General features: G+C 48.2%; 1 long non-coding RNA gene across 1 annotated transcript; it reads right to left on the reverse strand.

Annotated features, from left to right (window-relative positions):
- Positions 1-239: 239 nt before the first annotated feature.
- LOC117347164 lies at positions 240-3,883 on the reverse strand. Its single transcript, XR_004536729.1, has 3 exons — positions 3,841-3,883; positions 1,347-1,443; positions 240-379 (listed from the first exon to the last, which is right to left on the reverse strand). It is a non-coding gene; the product is annotated as an uncharacterized LOC117347164 (long non-coding RNA).
- Between the last annotated feature and the right edge of the window lie 8,072 nt (positions 3,884-11,955).

An 11,955-nucleotide genomic window follows, 5' to 3' on the forward strand; every position in this document is an offset into this window, starting at 1 on the left:
GTCCAGCGACGTGACGCCAAACAACGAGGGCGCGGTACAATATCCGACCACACTAACAACACACTAGGGAACCAATCTAAAACCACCCTTAAATCATCCTTAATAATGTTAATCAAATCCTTCCCTGAACAGGAATCAACATCATTTCCCCCTAAATGAATAAGCAAAATGTCAGGATGACGAGGTCGAGATCGCAGACGTTCCATCAACAGCAGCAACTGACTCCAGCGCATCCCACGTTGTCCCCACCAGGAAACACGGAGGCCCTGAGAACCCAGCCCGAGATGGCGACCACCAGGGCGAATCAACGCACGCTCAGCCGCCCAGTGAACATAAGAGTGACCAACGATCCACAAGGAGTAACGACTGCCGCTGGAATCTGCAATAAAAACAACAATAACTATTCACAACAGTACAATGATCATGCTAGCACCCCCACCAGTCACCGAGCTCCCCTCCTACCGGCCGACAGCGACCTCGAACCCCCCCGACGAATATAACCCCTAAAAGCATCTGAAACCCAACGCCCTAAACGCTGGATACCCTCCCCTGACATGCCTGCAATGCTTGCACTCGTAGCCGCTCCAATTCGAAAGGAATGAGTCCCGTAGGAAGTCGGGTTCTCACCACAGCTCCTCAAAGCCAAACGCAAAACCGCCTGAAATTGATAGCGCGTAAGAGGGGAGCCATTGGCATGGACAAACAAAACGGCGCCACCTTCCGGCCGCACCGCAATATAAGACCGCAAGCAAGTAACGGGACAAGAACGACAGCCTGATACTGTATGTAAAACCACCCAATGTCCAACCGCACACTGATCCGTCTTAGAACTGACAATGCGAAGCCGCACGGTCGTTCCCTGAAAGCTGACATGTGATACCAAAAGCCCGCGAAGACCTAATCGAGACAAGGGACACACCAACAACTCACTAACCCGCAGGGCACCAAAAAAGGATGTGGCAAAAGCAGCCCTAAACAATCTGTCCTCATAGGGCGAACAGGTAACAACCGTCAAAGCGTCAAGCAACCTCAGAAGAAGCTCGTGGGTGATAGGTAAACGGGAATCAGGGAGAGTAGGGTGAACGCGATTCATAGCTCGCAGCAGATGCTGAACCATGAATCCAGACACCGGGCAAGCCCACCCTAAAGCCCTACAAAAGAAGGAAAATCCCGCTAAACGTCCCCGGACAACTCCACGAGACACCTGATCCCGAAAGGATGACAACACAAAATCAGCCAACAAGGATTCGGCCACGTCCCCCGGGCACCATCCCCGAGCAGCCAAAAAAGCCGCCACCATTCGAAACCCCATATTGTAATGCGACCATGTGGAAGCAGCTACTGACAAGCGGAGCATCTCCCAGATTCCTTCCTGACCAGGTTCCATAAATGAGCTGGCATCGGCAAACCCTCTGCTCGAGCTTCTGGCGCCAACCGACGAAACTGCAAAAAATTAAAACGAGACAGGGCGTCAGCAATACCATTTTGGAAACCCGGAACATGACGCGCCCGCATATACAAATTTAAACGCAAGCAGCGCAGCACTAACTCCCGCATCAAAGAATTTACCGCCAAACAACGCGCAGCCTGTCTATTCACTACCTCCACAACTCCTAAGTTGTCGCACCAGAACACCACACGCCGATTGCGGAAAACATCTGCCCACAATTCACACGCCACCACGAGAGGGAACAATTCCAATAAGGTAATGTTTTTTGTAATACCAGCAGCTGCCCACTCCTCTGGCCATCGCTCAGCACACCAAGCGCCACCGCAGAATAACCCAAAACCTACCCCACCTGCCGCATCAGAATACAGCTCCAAATCCTTACTGGTGACCTCAGGCAACTGCATCGGAAGCGTCCCATTAAAATCGCGCAGAAAAAGGGCCCACATACGGAGATCCGAACGCACCCCTCCCGAAAGCCGCAGAAAATGCCTACGATCCCGTACGCCTGAAGTAGCTGCCGCCAAACGACGAGAAAAAGGCCGGCCCATAGGCAACACTCGACATGCAAAGTTAAGGGAACCCAACAAGGATTGAACCACCTGCAATGTTGATTTAGGGGCCGATAGCACATGCTCGATACGCGCGAGCAAGTGCTGTACCTTCTCCGCAGGAAGCCGAGTAACCATAGCCTCTGCATCCAATTCAATCCCTAAAAACACTAGGGAAGAAACCGGTCCTTCAGACTTATCTAAAGCTAAAGGAACACCGAAAGTCGTTGCCATCTCCTCGAAAGTCCTTTTTAAACGCTCGCAATCATTACTCAAACCTGCTCCAACAAACAAAAAATCATCCAAGTAATGGACAACCGAAGATAAACCCACCTGCTGTACCAACACCCAATGCAGAAAAGTGCTGAACTTTTCAAAGTACGCACAAGAGATCGAGCAACCCATCGGCAAACAGCGATCGTAAAAATAAGAACCCTCAAAACGAAAACCTAACAAAGGAAAAGACTGTGGATGAATAGGCAACAACCGGAAAGCAGATTCAATATCCACCTTCGCCAAAAGAGCTCCCCGCCCGGCCGCGACTATGTGCCGTAATGCACTATCCAAGGAAGCATAACGAACCGAACAAAGATCACGCGGAATGCCTTCATTAACCGAACTCCCTAAGGGTCGGGACAAATTGTGGATGAGACGAAACTGGCCCGACACCTTTTTAGGAATGACCGCCAACGGAGATATAATCATCCGCGAAAAAGGAGGCTCTCGAAATGGCCCAGCCACGCGACCCAAGCGCAATTCCGCTAACAATTTATCCCGAACGACCTCGCGTAACTGTGAAACAGAAGATGCATTTTGAACTTTCCCTCCGACCAAGGACCCTTGAAAAGGAATAACAAAACCAAACGTAAAACCTGATTCTAAAAAGACCGCCGTCTCCCTAGGACGATACCTCCCAAGCCAAGGGAGCAGAGCCGCAACCCGTATGGGCGTCGGCAACGCCTGCCTACCATTACTTCCCAACAGGTCCGGCTGGGAGGACACTCCGCTTAGGACACTTAAGGGCCGAATGGGACTGACTACAGACGGAACAGGCATGCCGAAACTTGCAGTCAGAAAAGGGGCAGGTGGACTTGTTAAATTTCCAACACACATCGGAACTCGGCGTTGCCCCTCCCCCGCCGCTCCCGCGAAAGGGCCGCCCACCGCCAACAGAACCCACGCCCGCCCTACCCAGTGGACCCGCCAGAGGTTTGGAAGACATATGAGTAAGCCACAGGTTCACGTCCTGTGTGCCCCAGGACATAAACTTGTTTTCCTCCATTTTGTCCCGAAACGCCTCATCATAATTCAACCAAGCCCACCCTCCAAACCGCTGATAAGCATCGAGTACGGTGTCTGCATAAGACAACAATAACCCATACTCCTGCGGGTTGGCGCGCCCCCAAACGCTTGCCAGTCTCAAGAAGGCCCTCATCCAATTAATAATAGACCGCGCAACTGGAAAAGATTTGACCTCTTTACGATCCCGTTTAGATTTTTTATGACCCCGCCTCTGAGCCCTGCCTTCCATAAGGCGAAATATATCCAGACAAGACCGTCTGCGAATTTTCCGACGCAACACCCTAGGCACCTTCTCCCACAACTCGGTAAGAGCCACTAACGCAGGCGCGCCCCGCACACCTCCCGCAGAAACGCCACCCTCACCGCCCGCTGAAGCCTCAGACCTGCCCGCCCGACCGGCGGAGGATGACGACGAAGCCGACGAATCGGACGAAGAAGACCCCGACGACGAGGACGACGATTCCCGGCGCTGACGCTTACGCTTTCCCTTCCTACCGCGCGACTTCCCACCAAGAGCAACCTGCACAGGCGCCACATTACCTTGAGTAGAAGACGAGCCAAGATCTCCACTTCGAACTGCTGAGACGTCGCTGGCAGCAGTCCCTGCCGCTGAAACAGGACCAGAAGTCGAAGCCGAGACGCCGTGAACAGCAACCCCAGGAACAGTGGATGAGAGTAGAGTAGGACCTGTAGCGCCACCGCCAGCAGCCACGACTCCCCCGAGTGCCGGACTGCGCTCCGAACCGGAACCTCCAGGCCGCTCTGCCACTCCAACTCCGCCGACATCCGACGCTCCCACTTCTCGACCTCCAGGGAAAAAGGAAGGCATCTGTGGAGACCAAGTAAAAAGAGAGGCAGGACCAGGCAAAACTCCTCCCGTCATACCCAAAGGAACACCCCAACCAGATCCATAAGTGCCCGTGGGCAGAAAGCCCAGGGCTAGCGGACCAGGACTCCCACCCCAGTGAGAAGCAGAAGGACCCACTCCACCAACCGAAGAGCCCTGCCCCCAACCCGGGGAACCCCATCCCGGACCCCAGCTCCCCGGAAAGACCCCAGACCATGCGCCAGAGGGCCCCCCTACCGGAACAGACCCGAAACCCATGCATTCCACCCCCCTACCAAAACCAACCACTCCTGGAGACCCCCCAGTCTGCAACCCACTCAAAACCGGAGGCATCCCAGAAGCGGCCTCAACCCGCAGATGACCTGACCCCACCCCAGCACTAGGGAGATCAGCAGGCAGAACCTCAGCAGTCTCAGACCCACCCCCACTCACCATCCGCGGCAAGACAGAAACAGGACTGTTAGCAACAGGTACAGCGACCGTTGCAGACGCCCCGCCCACGCACGAGGTAACTGAGCTACGGCCGGCCGAAACAGCTTGAAGAGAGCTGCTCGACGCACCCGACTTGCGCCCTGCCTTAACCGACGACCCAGAAACCGCGGACCTGCTCCCCAGGGCCCCCCTTACTCCTGCCCCCGCAAGCGCCGACAATGCAGCCACTTTAGAGCGACGCGCCGGACGTAACACCGCTGGCTCACGACCCACCTGCTCCTCCGGCTCCTCCGAAAAAGAGTCACCCGCAAGCAGCGAAATCTCGCCAGCCGCCGCCTCCTCACCCCCACACGACACGCCATCCGACTCCATCCCTACAAACCACCAAAAAGACCGCAACAACGTCTCAGAAGAAAAAAGCCGCCCTGGAGGACCAGAAAAACCCTCAGTCCTCCAGGGTCCCGGCTTTTAAGACCTCCTCCGCAGCCACCCCCACTACCTCCTCCAATCGCGCATCGTTTTCCTCGCGCGCTCCTAGCAACCCCCTAACCTTGCTCTCTCTCCTCCCCCTAACCCCCCCCCCCGACTCGAAGGCGACACGGGGCTCCCAGCCCCGTGTTATCATTCGCCCTTCGAGACGGGCTCTCGGGCTACTCTATCTGATTAACAATTCCACTTTATCTTGATAAACTTCTTTCTATTTCTCCTCTTCAACTCTGAGCCTCACAATGCCACTTTTGCAATTCCTCATATCATTTACATATCTAAAGAATGTCTTGTCTGAATTTTTTTTTTTTAATTTATTTATTTAAAACTTTTCATTGTTACATACCAAGTAAAACACTTGTACAGAAAGTGAGATAGTAAGAATATAACTTCATAAAGTGTAAAACACATTACACCTTAATACAATTACAAAAAGAAATAAGAAAATCATTTTTTAAACTAACTCACTCAAGTCCTCAACCTGTGATTCCAAGATTACACATAGGCGAAGAAATAAAGGGGAAAATACAACAATATATCAAGATAAGCTACAGATAGTATTGAGGTAGGAGCAGCTTCATTAACTATTGAGCACTTGATTTTCCTTCATCTAGTCGGGACATTGCCAAAAAAGCACTTAATTGTTGAGGTTCAAAGAAAACGTATTTAACTGACCCCTGGTCTCAAAAGAAGAAATTCTCTACGACGCTTTAGTTTCTCTTGAAAGATCAGGAAACATTTGAATTTTATATCCAAGAAACTCTTTCAGTTTGTTTTTAAAGAAAAGCCTCAACAAGCACATTTTATCAATTGAGAGAGCTACTGTTGTTATCATCGAAGATGTTATAGCAATGTCTCGATCTGACGTTTCCAAGATTTCTGATACATTTAATGGTGCTTGATCAGTCATTTTTTTCTGTAATTGATTATTAGGCAAATAATACACTTGGGAAAAAGGTGGCAAAGTTTCCTCTGGAACTTGCAGAATTTCAACCAGGTATCTCCTAAGCATTTCCCTAGGAGTTACCATTGCTAATCTTGGAAAATTAATTAATCTCAAATTATTGTTCCGTGCCTTATTCTCAAGTGATTCTAGCTTTTTCCTAAGATTCACATTATCCTTAACTAGGGACTGTTGCACTTGTTTAATAGGTAATAACTCCTGATCAAGCTTTTGAACTAAGGATTTTGAAGCAGTCAGATCCTCTTTTAAAGCCTTAAGCTCCTTAGTATGTTGAATCAATTTAGTTTCAACATATTGGAAATCGGGACTAATAGTTTTTGTGAAATTTGTAATTAAGTCCCATAAAGATTCCAGAGTCACTTGTGCTGGCTTATCCAAAGTTAAAAGTCTTTGCTGAGTATAGAAATGCTCACCCTCAGAGGAATCAAGTTCTTGGCTTTGCTCCAACTGGATGTCTTCACCTCCTGTTGCTGAAGCTACCCCAGTTTCTCCTGCAGAGGCACCCTGAACCAGGGGCTCTGTCTCCAAGCTCTCCGGTGGTAAGCTTCTCGCCTCGGGGAAAAGTTCCTCCCCCCATCTCTGGTGTTTCCTCTTCCCCTGGAGAACTCGGGGTTGCGGGGGGTGGGGCTCTCACGTCAGGGCTGAGCGTGGTATCCGGCCCAGGAGAAGCGACTCTGGTCTCGCCACGTCTAGGCGCTCTCAGCGGGCTAACTTCCAGTGTCGCAGCTGCAGCTCCCTGCATCCACCGCAACAACTCATCTATGCTGCCAAAGGTAGCACATCAAGGCACCACGAGGCATTAGCAGCACTCCTGCTTCTCCTCTTCGGCATCGGTTAAGGTAAGGCACACAGGCCGTCCGTAGAAAGAGGAAAAAAGTTCTGATTGGAGTGGTTCAGATGCGTTCCTCTCAGCACTTCTGTACCACGGCCATCTTGGAATCCCTGGGTTTTTCCTTATTTCTGAATTTTACCTTATTAGCTATTTCTTCTTCCATTTGCATTTTTGCTTGCCTGACTACTTTACCAGCTGCTCTCAGCTCTTCCAGGTATTGTAGCCTGATGTGTTCTACCTATGATGCCTTGTAATTGATGAAGGCTAACCTCATTTTTCTTACCTTTCCAGCTACTACTTTAGGAAATTAGAGTGATGCTTTTTCCTCTTACTTGTGAATTAATAGGAAACCCTAAAAACCCTACCATGCTGTCTGTCCCATCTTTCCTGTGGCCCTCCTACACTCTCTCATTCTGTCCCTTATCATTTGGTTACCATCAGTGGTATAGCGAGTGTAGGAGGCGCCGGGGCAGTGTCACCCCACCCTCTTCTCCATCCCTACTCCTTCCACATCCTGCATGCCTTCCCTTCCCCCATACTTCTTTAACTCTTCATAAGCGCAAGCAGCATCTCCAACCTGCTGCCTGCACCAGCCTCTGCTCTCCCTCTGAAATCACTTCCTGATCTCTAGTTTCTGCTTTCCTCATTGTCTCTTAACTCTCTTGCCAGGATTACCTGTCCTTTTGTTGTTTCTCTCTCCTCCTTTTTCTTTCAGTTTTCTTTATTTGTTGCCTCTGTCTAGATTCGATTCTTTCTTACCATCTAGTCCTTAATTTGCCTCTTTTCACTGTGTCTACTTACAGCTTGCCACCTCTTTCCCTCACCCCAGCTCTCCTAGTTCACTTCCTCTTATTCCCCCAGTATCTTACTCTATCCTCTTTCCCATCTATCCTTTCTCTTTATCCTCTCCTTCCATCCAGCATCTGCCCCCTGTCCTGCTCACTTCCATCTGCCCCTCTCTCTCCTGCTCACTACCATCAGCTTCTGCATCTCTCCTTCCTACTTCCACCAGCATCTGCCCACCTCTTTCTCCCCCCACCCTACATCCACCAGTGTCTGCCTCCTTGTATCCCCACTGCTGCTGCTTTCCCGAATCAAGTGCAACAGTGGCAAACTAAAATAGAGGGATCATAGGACCTTCCTGTACATGCCCATGGCTGCCAGCTAACCCCCTCCAATGTCACTTCTTGTTCTGGGGCAGAGCCGGCGGCCATGGGCATGTACAGGACGGTCCCACGATCGCTCTATTTCAGAGCTGCTGCTCCTGATTTGAGAAAGCAGTGGCAGAGAGTGGGAGAGAGGTGTGGGCGTGAGCAGGTAATGGTCTCGATCTCACTGGCTGCGCTGTCGTGTAGCTTAGAAGGAGCATTGGTTGAGTGGGGGCATGTTCCTGGCTTTGATTTTTGGGGGTGCCATGGCACCCATAGCTTCTCCTGTTCCAATGCCTATGCCCCCCCTCTCTCAGCTCTTCTCCTTGACACTTTGCTTATAGTTCTCTTGGCCCTAAACTGGAATTAACTTCCTTTCTACATTAGAAACCAACAGACAAGTCACTGCCTTCAAGAAATCACTCAAAATTTGCCTCTTCTCTGAATCTTTTTTTTCTCGCTTTTACTCTCTCCTCACCCCTCCTAATTCTATAAACTGCTTTGATGCCTACTTGCAGACCATTTTAATTTTGTAAACTGCTTAGATGCCTGTGTGTAGGCGCTTAGCGGTATATCAGATTTAATAAATACATAAAAGTCACTCAGGACCTATAAGGCGATAACATTCAGGCCTAGCTAGGCAAAAATAGCACTGGAAACACTGCAGCAGGCACCAGAATATCAATATACCAACTGGAAAACTAAACTAGATCAGTACTGACAGTCATTGCTAACAGACTATCAGGCCTTTTTCATACATGTAGAATACAGTATGTTTATTTCTTGATATACTACCATTTTTAGCACATGGATCATAGTGGTTTATTAATTAAAAAGCATGGAAGTTATAGAGAATCTGTCCTATGCAAAGAATTTAAAATGGTTGAATTTCCCTGGGAATTTTACCCCTTTGGAATTTTTTAAGATGTACTTGAAGGAGATTATGCAGTATCATGCTTCTCCACATGTATAACAAAATATTGTTCTTAAAAAATGGAAAATAAAGTAAATCCCTTTTTATTTGACTAATTTAATACATTTTTAACTTGTTTTCAAAGGCCATACCCTCCTCCTGCAGGTCAGGATACTATTCTGCTTTACAGAATTCTCTCTCTCTCTCCTCCTCGCAACTAAAATTCAATGCAAAGAAGTGTAGAGTAATGCATTTGGGGATTAAAAATCAGAAGGAGCTGTATGTGTTGGGAGGTGAGAGGCTGATATGCACGGATGGGGAGCGGGACCTCTGAAGATCTAAAGGCAAAGAAACAGGGTGACAAGGTGGTGACTGTAAAGAAAGAGGCGTAGCCAGTAGAAGAAAGAAGGCGTTTATGCCCCTACTAGTGTTTGAGCCCTTTAGATTAACAGGTGCTAGAATAGATGTGTAGACTTAACAGATCACAAAATTTAATGAAAACTTATCGTGTGAGCTGTCTGTCTTTCCCCCAATTCCCTGTGCAGCAGCAGCACCTCTTGCCTGCTCCTCCTGTCCTGCAGTAGCCCTTCTCCCTTCCTTTTCCCTCCCCCCTGTCCAGCAACACCCCTTCCCTGCTCCCCCATGTCCTGTAGTAGGCCAGTCATCAGTGGTGTTTCTCATCCCCCCCCTCCTCTCCTCCCGGGTCTCACACAGCAGTCGGCAGCAGTAGGTTACCGCTCCTGCTTGCTTCAGTCCTACTTTCTTTTTGGGCGAAGGCAGGAGCAGGACCCGGCAGCAAGGAAGGCCCTAGGCTGGAAGCGACATCGGCAAATCAAGCCGCCAGACTCCACCCGCATGCGCCGCACACCTGCACCCACCGCACATAGAACATGGCACGGAAGCAGAAATCACGGCGGCAGGGATCACACCGTTTCAACTACGCATGCGCGGGTAAGGGTTTTATTATTATAGATATACGTCATTGGTGAGGCCCCACTTGGAGTATTGTGTTCAGTTTTGGAGACTATATCTGGCAAAGGACATAAGACTTGAAGCGGTGCAGAGGAGGGTGATGAAAATGGTAGGAGAGACTGGAAGCCCTGAATATGTATACCCTAGAGGAAAGGAGGGACAGGGGAGATATGATTCAGATGTTCAAATACTTGAAAGGTATTAACATAGAACAAAATCATTTCCAGAGAAAGGAAAATGGTAAAACATAGAAGAGACAGTCCCTGCTCAAAAGAGCTTACAATCTAATCAAGACAGACAAATTGGACAAGAAGGCACAGTGCTTAGGTGGGGGAACCATATAAAGCTGCATTATGATGTCATCAAAAATTCTGGGTATGACCCAGATGCATTGCGTTGTCACTGAGTGTTCAAACGGCTTCTACTACTAATCATTTCTATAGCGCTGCTAGACATAAGCAGCATTGTACATCAAAACACAATCCCTGCTCAAAAGAGCTTACAATCTACAAGGTAGAAAAATGCTCCTCTCAAGGTGTGTGAGTAGAGCTGATCAGAGAAAGGCATCATGCTACCCACAGGATACTGCGTCCGGGCTTTTCAAGGAGCCGAAGAGAAGGAGAAAAGAATTTCTGAGAAGAGATTTGATCCCTGGTGTACCCAGTTCCAAAAAGGGTCTTGAAAAAGTTGCAAAGCTCAGACGAGTGAAGAAGATAGGGCCAAGGCAGAGAGCTGCCATGAGTTGCACGTGGATGTTAATGGTTGCAGAATGCAGAAAGGGTTCGGCCCAGAAGTTGTATGTAGATGTCAGCACGCAACCTATTCAAATAGATGGTAATGAGCCCGTTCAGTATTTCTCTGCAATGCACAGAAGTAAACAGGGGATTTTAATGTGCACACAATGAGAGAAATTGCCACGTCCGAGACAACAAAGAATGGTGAGTCAAGAAGATTTAATACCAGGTTTTGGAGTTTACTGCCCATTTTTTTTTTTTTTGCTTTTGTTCTGCACATCGGTAAGTGCCTGCAACTTAAAAAAAACAGAATGGGAGGAACAGCTGTGTGAGGAGGTAAGAGTGGCTTCATGCACTTATGTCTGAAAAAACTGAAAGTGCCAGGGCACGTCCATGCATAAATAGAAGCATTGCAAAGATGTTACTAGATAGAAATTTTTATGCGTGGAACCAGCAGTTTCATTTCCTTTGGACATGTACACACTGTCCTAACCACAGAACATTTGTTTGCTTGTGTCCAGCATACATCCCCTGATTAACAAGCTGGTTCTGCACACTTGAAATGTACCATGAGAGAGGAAGGAGATAGTGCACAGGAATGGAGGGGAAGGGGAAAGAGAGGGAGAAGATAGTGCACAGCAATGGGTTTAGCAGGGAAGAGAGAAGAAATGCTTTTTATGGATAGATGGGAATAGAGGTGAAGAAAGAGAGAGAAGATGGTGCACATTGATAGATGGGAAGGGAAGACATTGAAAAGTAGATTTTGAGAAGAAAGCATTAAAAAAAAAAAAAAATGGAAGAAAGTTGAATGTGAAAAGTTAATGCCAAGCATGGATGTAGGCAAGGGGCAAGCAAGCCCCCTAACAGAGTTTTGCATCTCTCATTCTTTGACTACTTTGTACATCACGCTTTTAAGCAGTAGGAGAAATGCTGCTTAAGTGTCATTTTTTTGGTATACTGTTTCTCATCTCCTTTGTTCTAAACATTTACCCTGTCCAATTTTGCTGATTTAAACATGGATGTAGGGCAGAAAGTGAAGATGGAGAGATAAACAACAAATGGATAAGAAGGCCCTGGAAAACACAGACAGAAGGAAATGCAACCAGAGACTGGGCACAGATGATAGAAAAATAAAATCACAAGACAACGAAGGTAGGAAATACGATTTTATTTTCAATTTAGTGATTGAAATGTGTCCGTTTTGAGATTTTCTATCTGCTGTCTATATCTTGCACAGTTCAGGAAGAAATTACCGTATTTGCCGGCGTATAAGACGACCCCCCAACTTTTACAGTTAAAATATAGAGTTTGTTATATACTCGCCATA

The sequence above is a fragment of the Geotrypetes seraphini genome, chromosome 13 (genome assembly GCF_902459505.1).
Source record: "Geotrypetes seraphini chromosome 13, aGeoSer1.1, whole genome shotgun sequence".
Lineage (NCBI taxonomy): Eukaryota > Metazoa > Chordata > Amphibia > Gymnophiona > Dermophiidae > Geotrypetes > Geotrypetes seraphini.